This window comes from Pleurodeles waltl, chromosome 5, assembly GCF_031143425.1.
Source record: "Pleurodeles waltl isolate 20211129_DDA chromosome 5, aPleWal1.hap1.20221129, whole genome shotgun sequence".
Taxonomy (NCBI): Eukaryota; Metazoa; Chordata; class Amphibia; order Caudata; family Salamandridae; genus Pleurodeles; species Pleurodeles waltl.
In genome coordinates, this window is record NC_090444.1 from 1,067,563,828 (window position 1) to 1,067,583,223 (window position 19,396).

Here is a 19,396-nt window from a genome sequence, read left to right on the forward strand (position 1 = left end):
CAGGAGTACTAAAACCAGCTGGCTTCTGTGACTACCTAAAGGGTCCTTCAAATGTGGGAACTGCATATGTTGTAAACATGTATCTGATGTCAAGATATTTGTAGATGTAACAGGAGAGTATCAATTGTGTATTGCCTCACTCATCCGTTGTAACACTTCCAACAGTATCTATATAGTGTTTGTGGTAAATAATACACTGGATCCACCATGCACAAATTGAAAACTAGATGGAAGGAGCATCTCAGGGCCATTAAGAATTTGGTCAAGCACGCAACGGCTATACATTTCACGTCATCACACTCATTTGCTCAACTAGAGGATAAACAATTCATTGGTATGAAAGAAGTAAAAAACACAGGAGTGGTGGAGATTTAGTAAAGAATTAAAAAGCAAGAAAAACATTTTTATCAACAAATTTAAAATGGTTTAATGAAGTTTTTGTTCTAAAAAGTAGATGAAAGCCCATATATAATAGACGCAACTTTCTATGATTAGTAATGGGCTAAGCTCAAGGGTTCGAGGCTTGCTTTGTCTATTTAGAATGATTTTTCTTTCTGACTGTTAGTGTTAAAGGGGTCATGTACTCAAAACTGCTGCGTAATGTTTCTTGGGTTAGCTTCCAATTTTAATGAAGGCTTTTCTTCCAAAGGACAGATATGAAGCCATATAGAGTAGATGCACCTTCATGCGACTAGTTACTTCTCAAGCTTCGAGTCTAGCTCACGCCATTTCGGCTTTTTTCCTTCTTAATTAACATTTCTTTTCGGCCGGCTAGACCATTTTTAGTACTCTTTTTTTTTATTTATGGTGTCGTTTCTCACACTTTTTTTGTTTTTGATTGATGGTAGTAGTTGGGGCTCATGAATGCCTAGAAATTTGCTCCAAAGTCTTTTCTCCTTCTTTATAGGTGGCCATGCTCCCTCTCACAGGTGCGAATCATTAGCTAAGGTATATATATGTCAGGTGCTTACCAGCACACGCCTCTTACCGATTTGAGCTGTGACTGTTTGGGGTTTTCTTGAGGTAACTTAATAATATATATTTGAAGGCACTTAAATAGATGTGTTATTAGATAAAACTTGTTCTGCTCTATGCCAATGTTATCTTTGATTGGTTAATATTGTTTTAGACAGTGATTTCTTGGGCGATTGTACCGTATTTAAGGTAACGTGGTGGTTATTCTCTTTTTCTGAACGATCTTATTTATAGAGCGTATTTAACTCCTTTTAGGTCTGGGAAATGTCGCGTTAATATGTGTTTTTTAGCGCATTAGTGCCAGCGACACTGTCACGATGCTCCGAAAGTTGAGACTGATTGGTACAGTCAGTTTGTTCGGCTTCGCGTAACGCTTGGCTTGTGATGAGCACGTATGGAATGTATCTGTGTTTGATATTTCCTTACATTTTGTTCTGTAAACTTATTTCTCTGAGGAAGAGTGTCATCACTTATCTGTAGTGCTATACTACCTCTCAACCCTTGTCCTTGCGCGTTTGCGTACTATATAGTGAAGAAGCTAGTGGGGTTGTTAAGACAGCAACGGCTTTTCTTAATGTCCGTATTGGCTTTTCGATTGCTTTTGTCTCCCATTGTAACTTTTCACCTCAACAACCTGCTGTGTGGGATTCATAACTTCATTGGAAAAAAAAAGCATGACCGTGATAATGGTCAGAACCTTTTTACGTCTAATTATAACTCGGCTTTCTGTTTGTAGGTACATGTAACTACTTCATGAATCATTATTTAAACAGTTCGATTATGATGCTAAATGTTTCACCCCGTTTGTGAGTACATTTTCATAGTACAGTATGGAAGGAAACATTAATTTTGACAACTTTGTTTACCTTCCTTTTGGGAGGATCTTGGCGAAATTGCGTTTAGGATGCTGTTAAACTCTAAGTGATTTCATTTTATTCACACGGAAATGGGACTGTTGTTTTAACACCAGTGTGGCAACGTTTGAGTCTGACCTGGTAGGGATTCGATCCTGATGGGGATTAGACTGTAACTTCTAATTTTGAATTGTAATAAATATGTAATTCACTGTGGAATTAATCTTTGGGTTTAAGCTTTGATGGGAAGTATTGTTCGATCAGATCTTTAATTAAGATTTCTTTTTCCCCTCATATCGTGTGTGCTGATGCTTGAGATGCGACCTTTGTTTGGTCCTGTGTTCCTATTTTTCAACAATTATATCTGTTATAGAGTATTGCTCTAGATATGAGTGAAATAAGTACTGTTACAATGTAATTACAATTGAACTGCTCAATAGCGTAACCAAACTTGAAGCCCCCGCCCGATCCAATCCCCGGACTCAGGCAGGGGTTTTTAGGCCAGAGCACTGTGCTGAGGAGCACCCCACCCCACAGCTCGCCCCCTCCCTCACACTGTGGGGGCCTTTGTTACGACACTGGAACTGCTATTGTAAAACCTCTAACTGTTCATTATGTTTGCATTTTGGCATGAAAACAGTTATTTTATCTGGATGTTTTTATTCACCATGAAATGTTAAATGCTATGTATTGATTATTTGTGCAGTGTCTATACACGGTTTTATTTTGTTAAACATCCCTTAAGAAGAGACTGTCTCAAAACACGTGTTGACTGTTTTGCATTGACATCCGCTGAAGAAAATAAAGAGGATTTTGAAACATGTATGAGATGGAATTCATTTTCAGACCAATTGTGTGTATTCACATCCTCGTGGGGGACTGTGTGGGTACCTGCCTTGTGGGGACTAATTTTTCCCAATGCCTTAAAATATAATAATTACAAACAAATGTCAAGAAAAAATGATACAGGATCCTGATTCAAATATACAAATGAAGCTTCATTATGGCACATGCACAGAACCATTCTTATGGGAACTTGAACATGGGTTACTAACCTTGAATACAGTCATGAACACATTGGTAAATGCTATGTTTCATTGCTATACCTAAATTATATCAGGATGTTCCTGAAGGAACACACATAAATTGAGTTTTAATGATGATGCATTTTTCAGGAGAAAACAATACCATATTGAATGCATGTTTAGCCTATTGCTGAGTGCTCATTCCTTAAGGAATAAGGACATAAAAAGTAGTTAAGTTAATTTAGATGCCAAAGATCCTACAGTGTGGGCAAATAATAAAGCCAATGTGAGATTACCTGTTCTTTTTCAATACTTTCACTGCTAGGTTTTCTTTGTCATGACTACAATAATAGTTCTCAAACATATGCCATGTGATAATATTCAAGAGCTGACAGTGTGTGAGATGATAGTAATACTTAAGCCCCCACAGAGCTAGTGTGATTATACTGATGCCCAGGTCCCCATAGAGGTAGCGTGTGATTATATTGATGCAAAGTTCCATGTAGACATTTACACTAATGCTGAAGTCCACACAAATCTAGCATTTAACTATACTTACACTCAAGTCCCATTAGAGATAGGGTCTGGTGATATTCATGATAAAGGCCTCCCCCAGAGGTAGTATGTGATTATAGTTCTGTTCAAATAACCACAGAGATGGTGTGTGATTAAAGGCACATTCAAGTCCCTACATGGTGGTCTACTCATGTCCTTGTAGGAACACTGTATTTTAATAATCATGCTCAGGTACCTGCAGAGATGTTATGTTTTAGAGTGAAGGCCAGATCCCTGTACATATAGTGTGCCTTGTATTGATGATTAGGTCTATTAGAGATATTGTGTGATAGTGAAGCCCAGTCCCCACAGAGTGTGGATTATAGGGATGCCACATCCTTATGGAGCTAGTGATTATAGACCTGTGGTGAAACTGGGATGACTGTCAAAATCATAAGATAGTGCTGTGAGTCAAGTTCAAGTCTTCTCAAAGATAGTGTGATTATATAAATGCCTGGGTCCCATATTGATGATGATTATTTAAATGTTCAAGTCTCCAAAGACCGTGTGATTAAAGTCACTTCATCTCTCCAGTTAGTGTGTGAACTGTGAATATATGGGTATCAAGGTCCTCATAGAAATGGTGCATGATTAGTGTTACCTTGGTACAGAATGAGATGGATCATCTTTGTAGTCCTATTCAAGTCCCCTTTGAGATAGTGTGTGATTACAGTGATGTTCAAGACCCCACAGTGATAGTTTGTGATTGCTTATAATGACGCCTGGTCCCCACAGAATGTGATTACTGGGATGCCCTGGCCCCACAGAGATAGTTTGATTCTGTTATCCAGGTCCACAGAGATAGTATGTTTTTATAGTCATGCTTAGGTATTCAGAGTGTGGATTATAGGGATGCCACATCCTCAGAGCTAGTAATTCTAGACCTGTAGAGAAACTGTGTGAAAATCAAAGTTCATGTAGGGATAATAGTTTGATGGACGTCCTTGTAGAAGGAGTGCATGATGAGTCATGCTCAAGTTGCTACAAAGATAATGCGTGGTTATATTGGTGCCCAGGTCCCACAGAGAAAAGTTGTTAGAATAGACATGCCCAGGTCCCCACAGAGAGAACATGATGATAGTAATGTTTCAAATAACTACTTTGTGAGTAAAGGGGTATCAAGGTCCTCAAAGAAATGGTGTATGATTATAGTGTTAACTGAGGTACCCAATGAGAGAGAGAAAAAGTGACGCAGCACCCATCTTGTGGCTGTAAAATCGATACAGTGCCTGCCTGGTGGCTGCAGAAATCGGCACATCACCAGCTCAGCGTGATTTCATGATTAGTGTCGGTCTGGATTTTCCACACATCGTCCTTGGGTGTCAAAACTTCAACATCACTGCAAAGACCTGAGGCAGCCTGCCTGGAAATCGATTAATCCCTTCCCTGTGAGGAAAGAATTGATGTATCGCTTACCTGGTCGAGAAATAATTGACGCATGGTGTCATTTGTGGTTAAGGAATTGACACACTACTTGCTTTTCTGAAAAACTTTTTTTTTTTTTTTTTTTTTTTAATGCATACCAGGTACTTTGTGCTAAAGCAACACATCAATTGATTTGCATAGATTAAGAATCTTTGCTTTAAAATTTGGGATATTAATTCTATAAGTTGGATTTTTCTCCATTTGGTCTAGTATGTTTTAGATAAACATTAGATATTTTTCTAAACTGGTGTGAACTAGTTTTGTAGTTTTCATGGTGTTAATGTATGTTTGTGTACATACTTCACACATTGCCTCTGAGATGAACCTGCTTGAACCAAGATACCGAGGGGGTGAGTAGGGATTATGAGCTGTGTATTTTCCATACCCAGGCTAGAGTGAGGGTCCCTACTTGGACAGGGTGTAAACTGACTGCCAACTAGAGACCCAATTTCTAACATGTCAATCAGTGTGGGAGGTTTTGAATAGGTTTGAAAACCAGTCTCCTAGTCTCATTCCTGTTGGACATAGTTGTGGAAAACAGTGAGCCTCTAAACATTCCTCCCTAACATTCAATGGAGGTCCTTTCACATGTTTTAACTGATGCTGACCAATAGCATCTCCTCATTTCCCACTCTCCACCCATTTCCCCATTTAAACATAGTTGTGGAAAACAGCAAGCCTTTGACCATTTATTCCACACTCACTGGAGTACCTCTTGCATGTTTCATCTGATGCAGACCTCGTCTCCCCATCGCCCTGTCGGACACAGTTGTGGATAATAGCGAGCCTCCAAACCTTTATCCCATGCCCTCATTGGATGTAGTCTCCCTGTCTGACATAATTGTGGAAGATAGTACACCTCTGAAGCTTTATCCGACACACTCATTTGAGTTACTTTCGCATGATTCATCTGATGCAAATATATCTCCCCATCTCATTCCAGTTAGACATTGTTGTGGAAGACCGTCAACCTTTATTCCCACTCACATTGGAGTTACTTTTCAGTGTTTAATCTGACACAGATATATTCTCTATCTCCCAGCTCATTAGACATCTCCCCCTCTCTCCCCTCCTAATTCCAGTTAGACATGGTTGTGGAAGATTGTGATCCCCTGAACTTTTTTACATACACTCATTGGAGTTCCTTTCACATGTTTCATCCAATGTAGATATCATCTCTGCATCGATCTCCCAATCTCGTTCCAGTTAGACATGGTTGTGGTAGTTAGTGAAACTTAATCCCACACACTCCTCGGCGTTTCTTTCTCATGTGTTATCTAATGCTGATCTCTCCCCCCTCCACCCTCGTCATCTCTTCCCCATCTCCCCCCCACCACCCAATAGTTAGATTTTGTTGTAGAGGTTAATAAACCTTTATCCCACACACATTGGAGTTACTTCCTCAATTGTCATCCAGTGCACAGTATCTCCCTACTTTGAGGTAAACATTTATGAACCCTTATTCCCACAGTCACTCACTCATTGGAGTTACTTTCTCATGTGTCTTCCTGTGCTCCCCATCTCATTCCAGTTATACTTTAATGTAGACCTTTATGAACCCTTATCACACACACTCATTGGAGTTACTTTCTCACGTGTCTTCCTGTGCTCCCCATCTCATTCCAGTTATACTTTAATGTAGACCTTTATGAACCCTTATCTCACACACTCATTGGAGTTGTTTTCTCACGTGTCTTCCTGTGCGCAGAATCTCCCATCTCATCCCAGTTAGACTTTGATGTAGACCTTTATGAACCCTTATCACAGACTCATTGGACTTACTTTCTAACATGTCTTCCTGTGCTCCCCATCTCATTCCAGTTATACTTTAATGTAGACCTTTATGAACCCTTATCACACACTCATTGGAGTTGCTTCCTCACGTGTCTTCCTGTGCGCAGAATCCCCCCACCTCCCCATCTCATTCCAGTTAGACGTTGATGTAGACGCATATGAAACTTTTTCACACATTCACTCATTGGAGGTGCTTCCTCACATGTGTTCCTGTGCGCAGAATCTCCCCATCTACGCATATGAACCTTTTTCACACATTCACTCATTTGAGGTGCTTCCTCACGTGTCTTCCTGTGCGCAGAATCTCCCCATCTCATTCCAGTTAGACATTGATGTAGACGCATATGAACCCTTGTCACACATTCACTCATTGGAGGTGCTTCCTCACGGGTCTGCCTGAGCGCAGAATCTCCCCATCTCCCCCAGTTAGACGTTGATGTAGACGCATATGAACCCTTGTCACACATTCACTCATTGGAGGTGCTTCCACACGTGTCTTCCTGTGCGCAGAATCTCCCCATCTCCCCCACATTCACTCATTGGAGGTGCTTCCTCACGTGTCTTCCTGTGTGCAGAATCTCCCCCATCTCCCCCAGATTCATTAATTGGAGGTGCTTCCTCACGTGTCTTCCTGTGGACAGAATCTCCCCATCTACGCATATGAACCTTTTTCGCACATTCACTCATTGGAGGTGCTTCCTCACGTGTCTTCCTGTGCGCAGAATCTCCCCATCTACGCATATGAACCTTTTTCACACATTCACTCATTGGAGGTGCTTCCTCATGTGTCTTCCTGTGAGCAGAATCTCCCCATCTACGCATATGAACCTTTTTCACACATTCACTCATTGGAGGTGCTTCCTCACGTGTCTTCCTGTGTGCAGCATCTCCCCATCTCGATGTAGACGCATATGAACCTTTTTCACACATTCACTCATGGGAGGTGCTTCTTCGTGTCTTTCTGTGCGCAGAATCTCCCCCATCTCCCCCAGATTCACCTCATTGGAGGTGCTTCCTCACGTGTCTTCCTGTGCGCAGAATCTCCCCATCTTGATGTAGACGCATATGAACCTTTTTCACACATTCACTCATTGGAGGTGCTTCCTCACGTGTCTTCCTGTGTGCAGAATCTCCCCCATCTCCCCCCCACCCCATCTCCGCCCAGTTAGATGTTGATGTAGACGCATATTCACCCCTGTCACACATTCACTCATTGGAGGTGCTTCCTCACGTGTCTTCCTGTGCGCAGAATCTCCCCATGTTGATGTAGACGCATGTCAACCTTTTTCACACATTCACTCATTGGAGGTGATTCCTCACGTGTCTTCCTGTGTGCAGAATCTCCCCGTCTCCCCGTGCGCAGAATCTCCCCATGCGCAGAATCTCCTGGTCTCCCTATCTCCCCGTCTTCTGTGCGCAGAATCTCCCCATCTCCCCCTCACATGTTTTCCTGTGCGCAGAATCTCCCCATCTCCCGGTCTCCCTATCTCCCCGTGCGCAGAATCTCCCGGTCTCCCTATCTCCCCGTGCGCAGAATCTCCCGGTCTCCCTATCTCCCCGTGCGCAGAATCTCCCCGTGCGCAGAGTCTCCCAGAGTCTCCCCATCTCCCCGTCTCATTTCAGTTAGACGTTAATGTAGACGCAAATGAACCCCTGTCACACATTCACTCATTGGAGGTGCTTCCTCACGCGTCTTCCTTATCTCCCCGTCTCATTCCAGTTAGACGTTGATGTAGACGCAAATGAACCCCTGTCACACATTCACTCATTGGAGGTGCTTCCTCACGCGTCTTCCTTATCTCCCCATCCCCATCTCATTCCAGTTAGACGTTGATGTAGTTGCAAATGAACCCCTGTCACACATTCACTCATTGGAGGTGCTTCCTCACGCGTCTCCCCGTCTCATTCCAGTTAGACGTTGATGTAGACGCAAATGAACCCCTGTCACACATTCACTCATTGGAGGTGCTTCTTCATGCCATCTCCCCATCTCCCCATCTCATTCCAGTTAGACGTTGATGTAGACGCAAATGAAGCAATGTCAAACATTCACTCATTGGAGGTGCTTTCTCACGCGTCTCCCCGTCTCATTCCAGTTAGACGTTGATGTAGACGCAAATGAACCCCTGTCACACATTCACTCATTGGAATCTCCCCGTCTCATTCCAGTTAGACGTTGATGTAGACGCAAATGAACCCCTGTCACACATTCACTCATTGGAGTCTCCCCGTCTCATTCCAGTTAGACGTTGATGTAGACGCAAATGAACCCCTGTCACACATTCACTCATTGGAGTCTCCCCGTCTCATTCCAGTTAGACGTTGATGTAGACGCAAATGAACCCCTGTCACACATTCACTCATTGGAGTCTCCCCATCTCCCCATCTCCCCATCTCATTCCAGTTAGACGTTGATGTAGACGCAAATGAACCCCTGTCACACATTCACTCATTGGAGTCTCCCCGTCTCCCCATCTCCCCATCTCCTTCCAGTTAGACGTTGATGTAGACGCAAATGAACCCCTGTCACACATTCACTCATTGGAGTCTCCCCGTCTCCCCGTCTCATTCCAGTTAGACGCAAATGAACCCCTGTCACACATTCACTCATTGGAGTCTCCCCGTCTCATTCCAGTTAGACGTTGATGTAGACGCAAATGAACCCCTGTCACACATTCACTCATTGGAGTCTCCCCGTCTCATTCCAGTTAGACGCAAATGAACCCCTGTCACACATTCACTCATTGGAGTCTCCCCATCTCATTCCAGTTAGACGTTGATGTAGACGCAAACGAACCCCTGTCACACATTCACTCATTGGAGTCTCCCCATCTCCCCATCTCATTCCAGTTAGACGTTGATGTAGACGCAAATGAACCCCTGTCACACATTCACTCATTGGAGTCTCCCCATCTCCCCGTCTCCCCATCTCCCCATCTCCTTCCAGTTAGACGTTGATGTAGACGCAAATGAACCCCTGTCACACATTCACTCATTGGAGTCTCCCCATCTCCCCGTCTCCCCATCTCCTTCCAGTTAGACGTTGATGTAGACGCAAATGAACCCCTGTCACACATTCACTCATTGGAGTCTCCCCATCTCATTCCAGTTAGACGTTGATGTAGACGCAAATGAACCCCTGTCACACATTCACTCATTGGAGTCTCCCCGTCTCCCCATCTCCCCATCTCCCCATCACATTCCAGTTAGACGTTGATGTAGACGCAAATGAACCCCTGTCACACATTCACTCATTGGAGTCTCCCCATCTCCCCATCTCATTCCAGTTAGACGTTGATGTAGACGCAAATGAACCCCTGTCACACATTCACTCATTGGAGTCTCCCCATCTCCCCGTCTCCCCGTCTCATTCCAGTTAGACGTTGATGTAGACGCAAATGAACCCCTGTCACACATTCACTCATTGGAGTCTCCCCGTCTCCCCATCTCATTCCAGTTAGACGTTGATGTAGACGCAAATGAACCCCTGTCACACATTCACTCATTGGAGTCTCCCCGTCTCCCCATCTCCCCATCTCATTCCAGTTAGACGTTGATGTAGACGCAAATGAACCCCTGTCACACATTCACTCATTGGAGTCTCCCCGTCTCCCCATCTCATTCCAGTTAGACGTTGATGTAGACGCAAATGAACCCCTGTCACACATTCACTCATTGGAGTCTCCCTGTCTCCTCATCTCCCCATCTCATTCCAGTTAGACGTTGATGTAGACGCAAATGAACCCCTGTCACACATTCACTCATTGGAGTCTCCCCATCTCCCCATCTCATTCCAGTTAGACGTTGATGTAGACGCAAATGAACCCCTGTCACACATTCACTCGTTGGAATCTCCCCATCTCCCCATCTCCCCCCAGTTAGACGTTGATGTAGACGCAAATGAACCCCTGTCACACATTCACTCATTGGAGTCTCCCCGTCTCCCCATCTCCCCATCACATTCCAGTTAGACGTTGATGTAGACGCAAATGAACCCCTGTCACACATTCACTCATTGGAATCTCCCCATCTCCCCATCTCCCCCCAGTTAGACGTTGATGTAGACGCAAATGAACCCCTGTCACACATTCACTCATTGGAATCTCCCCATCTCCCCCCAGTTAGACGTTGATGTAGACGCAAATGAACCCCTGTCACACATTCACTCATTGGAATCTCCCCATCTCCCCCCAGTTAGACGTTGATGTAGACGCAAATGAACCCCTGTCACACATTCACTCATTGGAATCTCCCCATCTCCCCATCTCCCCCCAGTTAGACGTTGATGTAGACGCAAATGAACCCCTGTCACACATTCACTCATTGGAATCTCCCCATCTCCCCCCAGTTAGACGTTGATGTAGACGCAAATGAACCCCTGTCACACATTCACTCATTGGAATCTCCCCATCTCCCCCCAGTTAGACGTTGATGTAGACGCAAATGAACCCCTGTCACACATTCACTCATTGGAGTCTCCCCGTCTCCCCATCTCCCCATCACATTCCAGTTAGACGTTGATGTAGACGCAAATGAACCCCTGTCACACATTCACTCATTGGAATCTCCCCATCTCCCCATCTCCCCCCAGTTAGACGTTGATGTAGACGCAAATGAACCCCTGTCACACATTCACTCATTGGAATCTCCCCATCTCCCCCCAGTTAGACGTTGATGTAGACGCAAATGAACCCCTGTCACACATTCACTCATTGGAATCTCCCCATCTCCCCCCAGTTAGACGTTGATGTAGACGCAAATGAACCCCTGTCACACATTCACTCATTGGAATCTCCCCATCTCCCCATCTCCCCCCAGTTAGACGTTGATGTAGACGCAAATGAACCCCTGTCACACATTCACTCATTGGAATCTCCCCATCTCCCCCCAGTTAGACGTTGATGTAGACGCAAATGAACCCCTGTCACACATTCACTCATTGGAATCTCCCCATCTCCCCCCAGTTAGACGTTGATGTAGACGCAAATGAACCCCTGTCACACATTCACTCATTGGAATCTCCCCATCTCCCCATCTCCCCCCAGTTAGACGTTGATGTAGACGCAAATGAACCCCTGTCACACATTCACTCATTGGAATCTCCCCATCTCCCCCCAGTTAGACGTTGATGTAGACGCAAATGAACCCCTGTCACACATCTCCCCATCTCCCCATCTCCCCGTAGATGCAAATGAACCCCTGTCACTCATTCACTCATTGGAATCTCCCCATCTCCCCATCTCCCCGTAGATGCAAATGAACCCCTGTCACTCATTCACTCATTGGATTCTCCCCATCTCCCCATCTCCCCGTAGATGCAAATGAACCCCTGTCACACATTCACTCATTGGAATCTCCCCATCTCCCCGTAGATGCAAATGAACCCCTGTCACTCATTCACTCATTGGAATCTCCCCATCTCCCCATCTCCCCGTAGATGCAAATGAACCCCTGTCACTCATTCACTCATTGGAATCTCCCCATCTCCCCATCTCCCCATCTCCCCGTAGATGCAAATGAACCCCTGTCACACATTCACTCATTGGAATCTCCCCATCTCCCCGTAGATGCAAATGAACCCCTGTCACACATTCACTCATTGGAATCTCCCCATCTCCCCATCTCCCCATCTCCCCGTAGATGCAAATGAACCCCTGTCACACATTCACTCATTGGAATCTCCCCATCTCCCCGTAGATGCAAATGAACCCCTGTCACACATTCACTCATTGGAATCTCCCCATCTCCCCATCTCCCCATCTCCCCGTAGATGCAAATGAACCCCTGTCACACATTCACTCATTGGAATCTCCCCATCTCCCCATCTCCCCATCTCCCCATCTCCCCGTAGATGCAAATGAACCCCTGTCACACATTCACTCATTGGAATCTCCCCATCTCCCCATCGTTAGACGTTGATGTAGATGCAAATGAACCCCTGTCACACATTCACTCATTGGAATCTCCCCATCTCCCCATCGTTAGACGTTGATGTAGATGCAAATGAACCCCTGTCACACATTCACTCATTGGAATCTCCCCATCTCCCCATCTCCCCATCGTTAGACGTTGATGTAGATGCAAATGAACCCCTGTCACACATTCACTCATTGGAATCTCCCCATCTCCCCATCTCCCCATCTCCCCATCTCCCCATCGTTAGACGTTGATGTAGATGCAAATGAACCCCTGTCACACATTCACTCATTGGAATCTCCCCATCTCCCCATCTCCCCATCGTTAGACGTTGATGTAGATGCAAATGAACCCCTGTCACACATTCACTCATTGGAATCTCCCCATCTCCCCATCTCCCCATCGTTAGACGTTGATGTAGATGCAAATGAACCCCTGTCACACATTCACTCATTGGAATCTCCCCATCTCCCCATCTCCCCATCTCCCCATCGTTAGACGTTGATGTAGATGCAAATGAACCCCTGTCACACATTCACTCATTGGAATCTCCCCATCTCCCCATCGTTAGACGTTGATGTAGATGCAAATGAACCCCTGTCACACATTCACTCATTGGAATCTCCCCATCTCCCCATCGTTAGACGTTGATGTAGATGCAAATGAACCCCTGTCACACATTCACTCATTGGAATCTCCCCATCTCCCCATCGTTAGACGTTGATGTAGATGCAAATGAACCCCTGTCACACATTCACTCATTGGAATCTCCCCATCTCCCCATCTCCCCCCAGTTAGACGTTGATGTAGATGCAAATGAACCCCTGTCACACATTCACTCATTGGAATCTCCCCATCTCCCCATCTCCCCGTAGATGCAAATGAACCCCTGTCACACATTCACTCATTGGAATCTCCCCATCTCCCCACGTTGATGTAGATGCAAATGAACCCCTGTCACACATTCACTCATTGGAATCTCCCCATCTCCCCACGTTGATGTAGATGCAAATGAACCCCTGTCACACATTCACTCATTGGAATCTCCCCATCTCCCCATCTCCCCGTAGATGCAAATGAACCCCTGTCACACATTCACTCATTGGAATCTCCCCATCTCCCCACGTTGATGTAGATGCAAATGAACCCCTGTCACACATTCACTCATTGGAATCTCCCCATCTCCCCACGTTGATGTAGATGCAAATGAACCCCTGTCACACATTCACTCATTGGAATCTCCCCATCTCCCCACGTTGATGTAGATGCAAATGAACCCCTGTCACACATTCACTCATTGGAATCTCCCCATCTCCCCACGTTGATGTAGATGCAAATGAACCCCTGTCACACATTCACTCATTGGAATCTCCCCATCTCCCCACGTTGATGTAGATGCAAATGAACCCCTGTCACACATTCACTCATTGGAATCTCCCCATCTCCCCACGTTGATGTAGATGCAAATGAACCCCTGTCACACATTCACTCATTGGAATCTCCCCATCTCCCCACGTTGATGTAGATGCAAATGAACCCCTGTCACACATTCACTCATTGGAATCTCCCCATCTCCCCACGTTGATGTAGATGCAAATGAACCCCTGTCACACATTCACTCATTGGAATCTCCCCATCGTTAGACGTTGATGTAGATGCAAATGAACCCCTGTCACACATTCACTCATTGGAATCTCCCCATCGTTAGACGTTGATGTAGATGCAAATGAACCCCTGTCACACATTCACTCATTGGAATCTCCCCATCTCCCCATCGTTAGACGTTGATGTAGATGCAAATGAACCCCTGTCACACATTCACTCATTGGAATCTCCCCATCTCCCCATCGTTAGACGTTGATGTAGATGCAAATGAACCCCTGTCACACATTCACTCATTGGAATCTCCCCATCGTTAGACGTTGATGTAGATGCAAATGAACCCCTGTCACACATTCACTCATTGGAATCTCCCCATCTCCCCATCTCCCCATCGTTAGACGTTGATGTAGATGCAAATGAACCCCTGTCACACATTCACTCATTGGAATCTCCCCATCTCCCCATCGTTAGACGTTGATGTAGATGCAAATGAACCCCTGTCACACATTCACTCATTGGAATCTCCCCATCTCCCCATCGTTAGACGTTGATGTAGATGCAAATGAACCCCTGTCACACATTCACTCATTGGAATCTCCCCATCTCCCCATCTCCCCATCGTTAGACGTTGATGTAGATGCAAATGAACCCCTGTCACACATTCACTCATTGGAATCTCCCCATCTCCCCATCGTTAGACGTTGATGTAGATGCAAATGAACCCCTGTCACACATTCACTCATTGGAATCTCCCCATCTCCCCATCTCATTCCAGTTAGACGTTGATGTAGATGCAAATGAACCCCTGTCACACATTCACTCATTGGAATCTCCCCATCTCCCCATCTCCCCATCTCCCCATCTCCCCATCTCCCCATCTCCCCATCTCCCCATCTCCCCATCTCCCCATCTCCCCATCGTTAGACGTTGATGTAGATGCAAATGAACCCCTGTCACACATTCACTCTATGGAATCTCCCCATCTCCCCATCGTTAGACGTTGATGTAGATGCAAATGAAACCCTGTCACACATTCACTCTATGGAATCTCCCCATCTCCCCATCGTTAGACGTTGATGTAGATGCAAATGAAACCCTGTCACACATTCACTCTATGGAATCTCCCCATCTCCCCATCGTTAGACGTTGATGTAGATGCAAATGAAACCCTGTCACACATTCACTCTATGGAATCTCCCCATCTCCCCATCGTTAGACGTTGATGTAGATGCAAATGAACCCCTGTCACACATTCACTCTATGGAATCTCCCCATCTCCCCATCGTTAGACGTTGATGTAGATGCAAATGAACCCCTGTCACACATTCACTCTATGGAATCTCCCCATCTCCCCATCGTTAGACGTTGATGTAGATGCAAATGAACCCCTGTCACACATTCACTCTATGGAATCTCCCCATCTCCCCATCGTTAGACGTTGATGTAGATGCAAATGAACCCCTGTCACACATTCACTCTATGGAATCTCCCCATCTCCCCATCGTTAGACGTTGATGTAGATGCAAATGAACCCCTGTCACACATTCACTCTATGGAATCTCCCCATCTCCCCATCGTTAGACGTTGATGTAGATGCAAATGAACCCCTGTCACACATTCACTCTATGGAATCTCCCCATCTCCCCATCGTTAGACGTTGATGTAGATGCAAATGAACCCCTGTCACACATTCACTCTATGGAATCTCCCCATCTCCCCATCGTTAGACGTTGATGTAGATGCAAATGAACCCCTGTCACACATTCACTCTATGGAATCTACCCATCTCCCCATCGTTAGACGTTGATGTAGATGCAAATGAACCCCTGTCACACATTCACTCTATGGAATCTACCCATCTCCCCATCGTTAGACGTTGATGTAGATGCAAATGAACCCCTGTCACACATTCACTCTATGGAATCTACCCATCTCCCCATCGTTAGACGTTGATGTAGATGCAAATGAACCCCTGTCACACATTCACTCTATGGAATCTCCCCATCTCCCCATCGTTAGACGTTGATGTAGATGCAAATGAACCCCTGTCACACATTCACTCTATGGAATCTCCCCATCTCCCCATCGTTAGACGTTGATGTAGATGCAAATGAACCCCTGTCACACATTCACTCTATGGAATCTCCCCATCGTTAGACGTTGATGTAGATGCAAATGAACCCCTGTCACACATTCACTCTATGGAATCTCCCCATCTCCCCATCGTTAGACGTTGATGTAGATGCAAATGAACCCCTGTCACACATTCACTCTATGGAATCTCCCCATCTCCCCATCGTTAGACGTTGATGTAGATGCAAATGAACCCCTGTCACACATTCACTCTATGGAATCTCCCCATCTCCCCATCGTTAGACGTTGATGTAGATGCAAATGAACCCCTGTCACACATTCACTCTATGGAATCTCCCCATCTCCCCATCGTTAGACGTTGATGTAGATGCAAATGAACCCCTGTCACACATTCACTCTATGGAATCTCCCCATCTCCCCATCGTTAGACGTTGATGTAGATGCAAATGAACCCCTGTCACACATTCACTCTATGGAATCTCCCCATCTCCCCATCGTTAGACGTTGATGTAGATGCAAATGAACCCCTGTCACACATTCACTCTATGGAATCTCCCCATCTCCCCATCGTTAGACGTTGATGTAGATGCAAATGAACCCCTGTCACACATTCACTCTATGGAATCTCCCCATCTCCCCATCGTTAGACGTTGATGTAGATGCAAATGAACCCCTGTCACACATTCACTCTATGGAATCTCCCCATCTCCCCATCTCCCCCCAGTTAGACGTTGATGTAGATGCAAATGAACCCCTGTCACACATTCACTCTATGGAATCTCCCCATCTCCCCATCTCCCCCCAGTTAGACGTTGATGTAGATGCAAATGAACCCCTGTCACACATTCACTCTATGGAATCTCCCCATCTCCCCATCTCCCCCCAGTTAGACGTTGATGTAGATGCAAATGAACCCCTGTCACACATTCACTCATTGGAATCTCCCCCATCTCCCCCATCTCCCCCATCTCCCCCATCTCCCCCATCTCATTCCAGTTAGACGTTGATGTAGATGCAAATGAACCCCTGTCACACATTCACTCATTGAAATCTCCCCCATCTCCCCCATCTCCCCCATCGATGCAAATGAACCCCTGTCACACATTCACTCATTGGAATCTCCCCATCTCCCCATCTCCCCATCTCCCCACGTTGATGTAGATGCAAATGAACCCCTGTCACACATTCACTCATCTCCCCACGTTGATGTAGATGCAAATGAACCCCTGTCACACATTCACTCATCTCCCCACGTTGATGTAGATGCAAATGAACCCCTGTCACACATTCACTCATCTCCCCATCTCCCCATCTCCCCACAGTTAGACGTTGATGTAGATGCAAATGAACCCCTGTCACACATTCACTCATCTCCCCATCTCCCCATCTCCCCACAGTTAGACGTTGATGTAGATGCAAATGAACCCCTGTCACACATTCACTCATTGGAATCTCCCCATCTCCCCATCTCCCCATCTCCCCATCTCCCCATCTCCCCATCTCCCCATCTCCCCCCAGTTAGACGTTGATGTAGATGCAAATGAACCCCTGTCACACATTCACTCATTGGAATCTCCCCATCTCCCCATCTCCCCATCTCCCCCCAGTTAGACGTTGATGTAGATGCAAATGAACCCCTGTCACACATTCACTCATTGGAATCTCCCCATCTCCCCATCTCCCCCCAGTTAGACGTTGATGTAGATGCAAATGAACCCCTGTCACACATTCACTCATTGGAATCTCCCCTTCTCCCCATCTCCCCATCTCCCCATCTCCCCCCAGTTAGACGTTGATGTAGATGCAAATGAACCCCTGTCACACATTCACTCATTGGAATCTCCCCATCTCCCCATCTCCCCATCTCCCCATCTCCCCATCTCATTCCAGTTAGACGTTGATGTAGACGCAAATGAACCCCTGTCACACATTCACTCATTGGAATCTCCCCATCTCCCCCCAGTTAGACGTTGATGTAGACGCAAATGAACCCCTGTCACACATTCACTCATTGGAATCTCCCCATCTCCCCCCAGTTAGACGTTGATGTAGACGCAAATGAACCCCTGTCACACATTCACTCATTGGAATCTCCCCATCTCCCCATCTCCCCATCTCCCCCCAGTTAGACGTTGATGTAGATGCAAATGAACCCCTGTCACACATTCACTCATTGGAATCTCCCCATCTCCCCATCTCCCCCCAGTTAGACGTTGATGTAGATGCAAATGAACCCCTGTCACACATTCACTCATTGGAATCTCCCCATCTCCCCATCTCCCCATCTCCCCCCAGTTAGACGTTGATGTAGATGCAAATGAACCCCTGTCACACATTCACTCATTGGAATCTCCCCATCTCCCCATCTCCCTCCAGTTAGACGTTGATGTAGATGCAAATGAACCCCTGTCACACATTCACTCATTGGAATCTCCCCATCTCCCCATCTCCCCATCTCCCCATCTCCCCATCTCCCCATCTCCCCATCTCCCCATCTCCCCATCTCCCCATCTCCCCATCTCATTCCAGTTAGACGTTGATGTAGATGCAAATGAACCCCTGTCACACATTCACTCATTGGAATCTCCCCATCTCCCCATCTCCCCATCTCCCCATCTCCCCATCTCCCCATCTCCCCATCTCCCCATCTCATTCCAGTTAGACGTTGATGTAGATGCAAATGAACCCCTGTCACACATTCACTCATTGGAATCTCCCCATCTCCCCGTCTCCCCGTCTCCCCGTCTCCCCGTCTCCCTCCAGTTAGACGTTGATGTAGATGCAAATGAACCCCTGTCACACATTCACTCATTGGAGTCTCCCCGTCTCCCCGTCTCATTCCAGTTAGACGTTGATGTAGATGCAAATGAACCCCTGTCACACATTCACTCATTGGAATCTCCCCATCTCCCCATCTCCCCATCTCATTCCAGTTAGACGTTGATGTAGATGCAAATGAACCCCTGTCACACATTCACTCATTGGAATCTCCCCATCTCCCCATCTCCCCATCTCCCCATCTCCCCATCTCCCCATCTCCCCATCTCCCCATCTCCCCATCTCCCCATCTCCCCATCTCCCCATCTCCCCATCTCCCCCCAGTTAGACGTTGATGTAGATGCAAATGAACCCCTGTCACACATTCACTCATTGGAA

At 45.9% G+C, this 19,396-nt stretch overlaps 1 long non-coding RNA gene across 1 annotated transcript in view; it reads left to right on the plus strand.

Moving 5' to 3' along the window:
• The first annotated feature begins 989 nt into the window (after positions 1 to 989).
• Positions 990 to 19,396, plus strand: part of LOC138297355 (uncharacterized) — a 206,535-nt gene continuing 188,128 nt past the window's right edge. Inside the window, exon 1 of the long non-coding RNA XR_011204046.1 lies at positions 990 to 1,023. This is a non-coding gene — a long non-coding RNA (uncharacterized lncRNA). The remainder of the gene's footprint in view (positions 1,024 to 19,396) is intronic.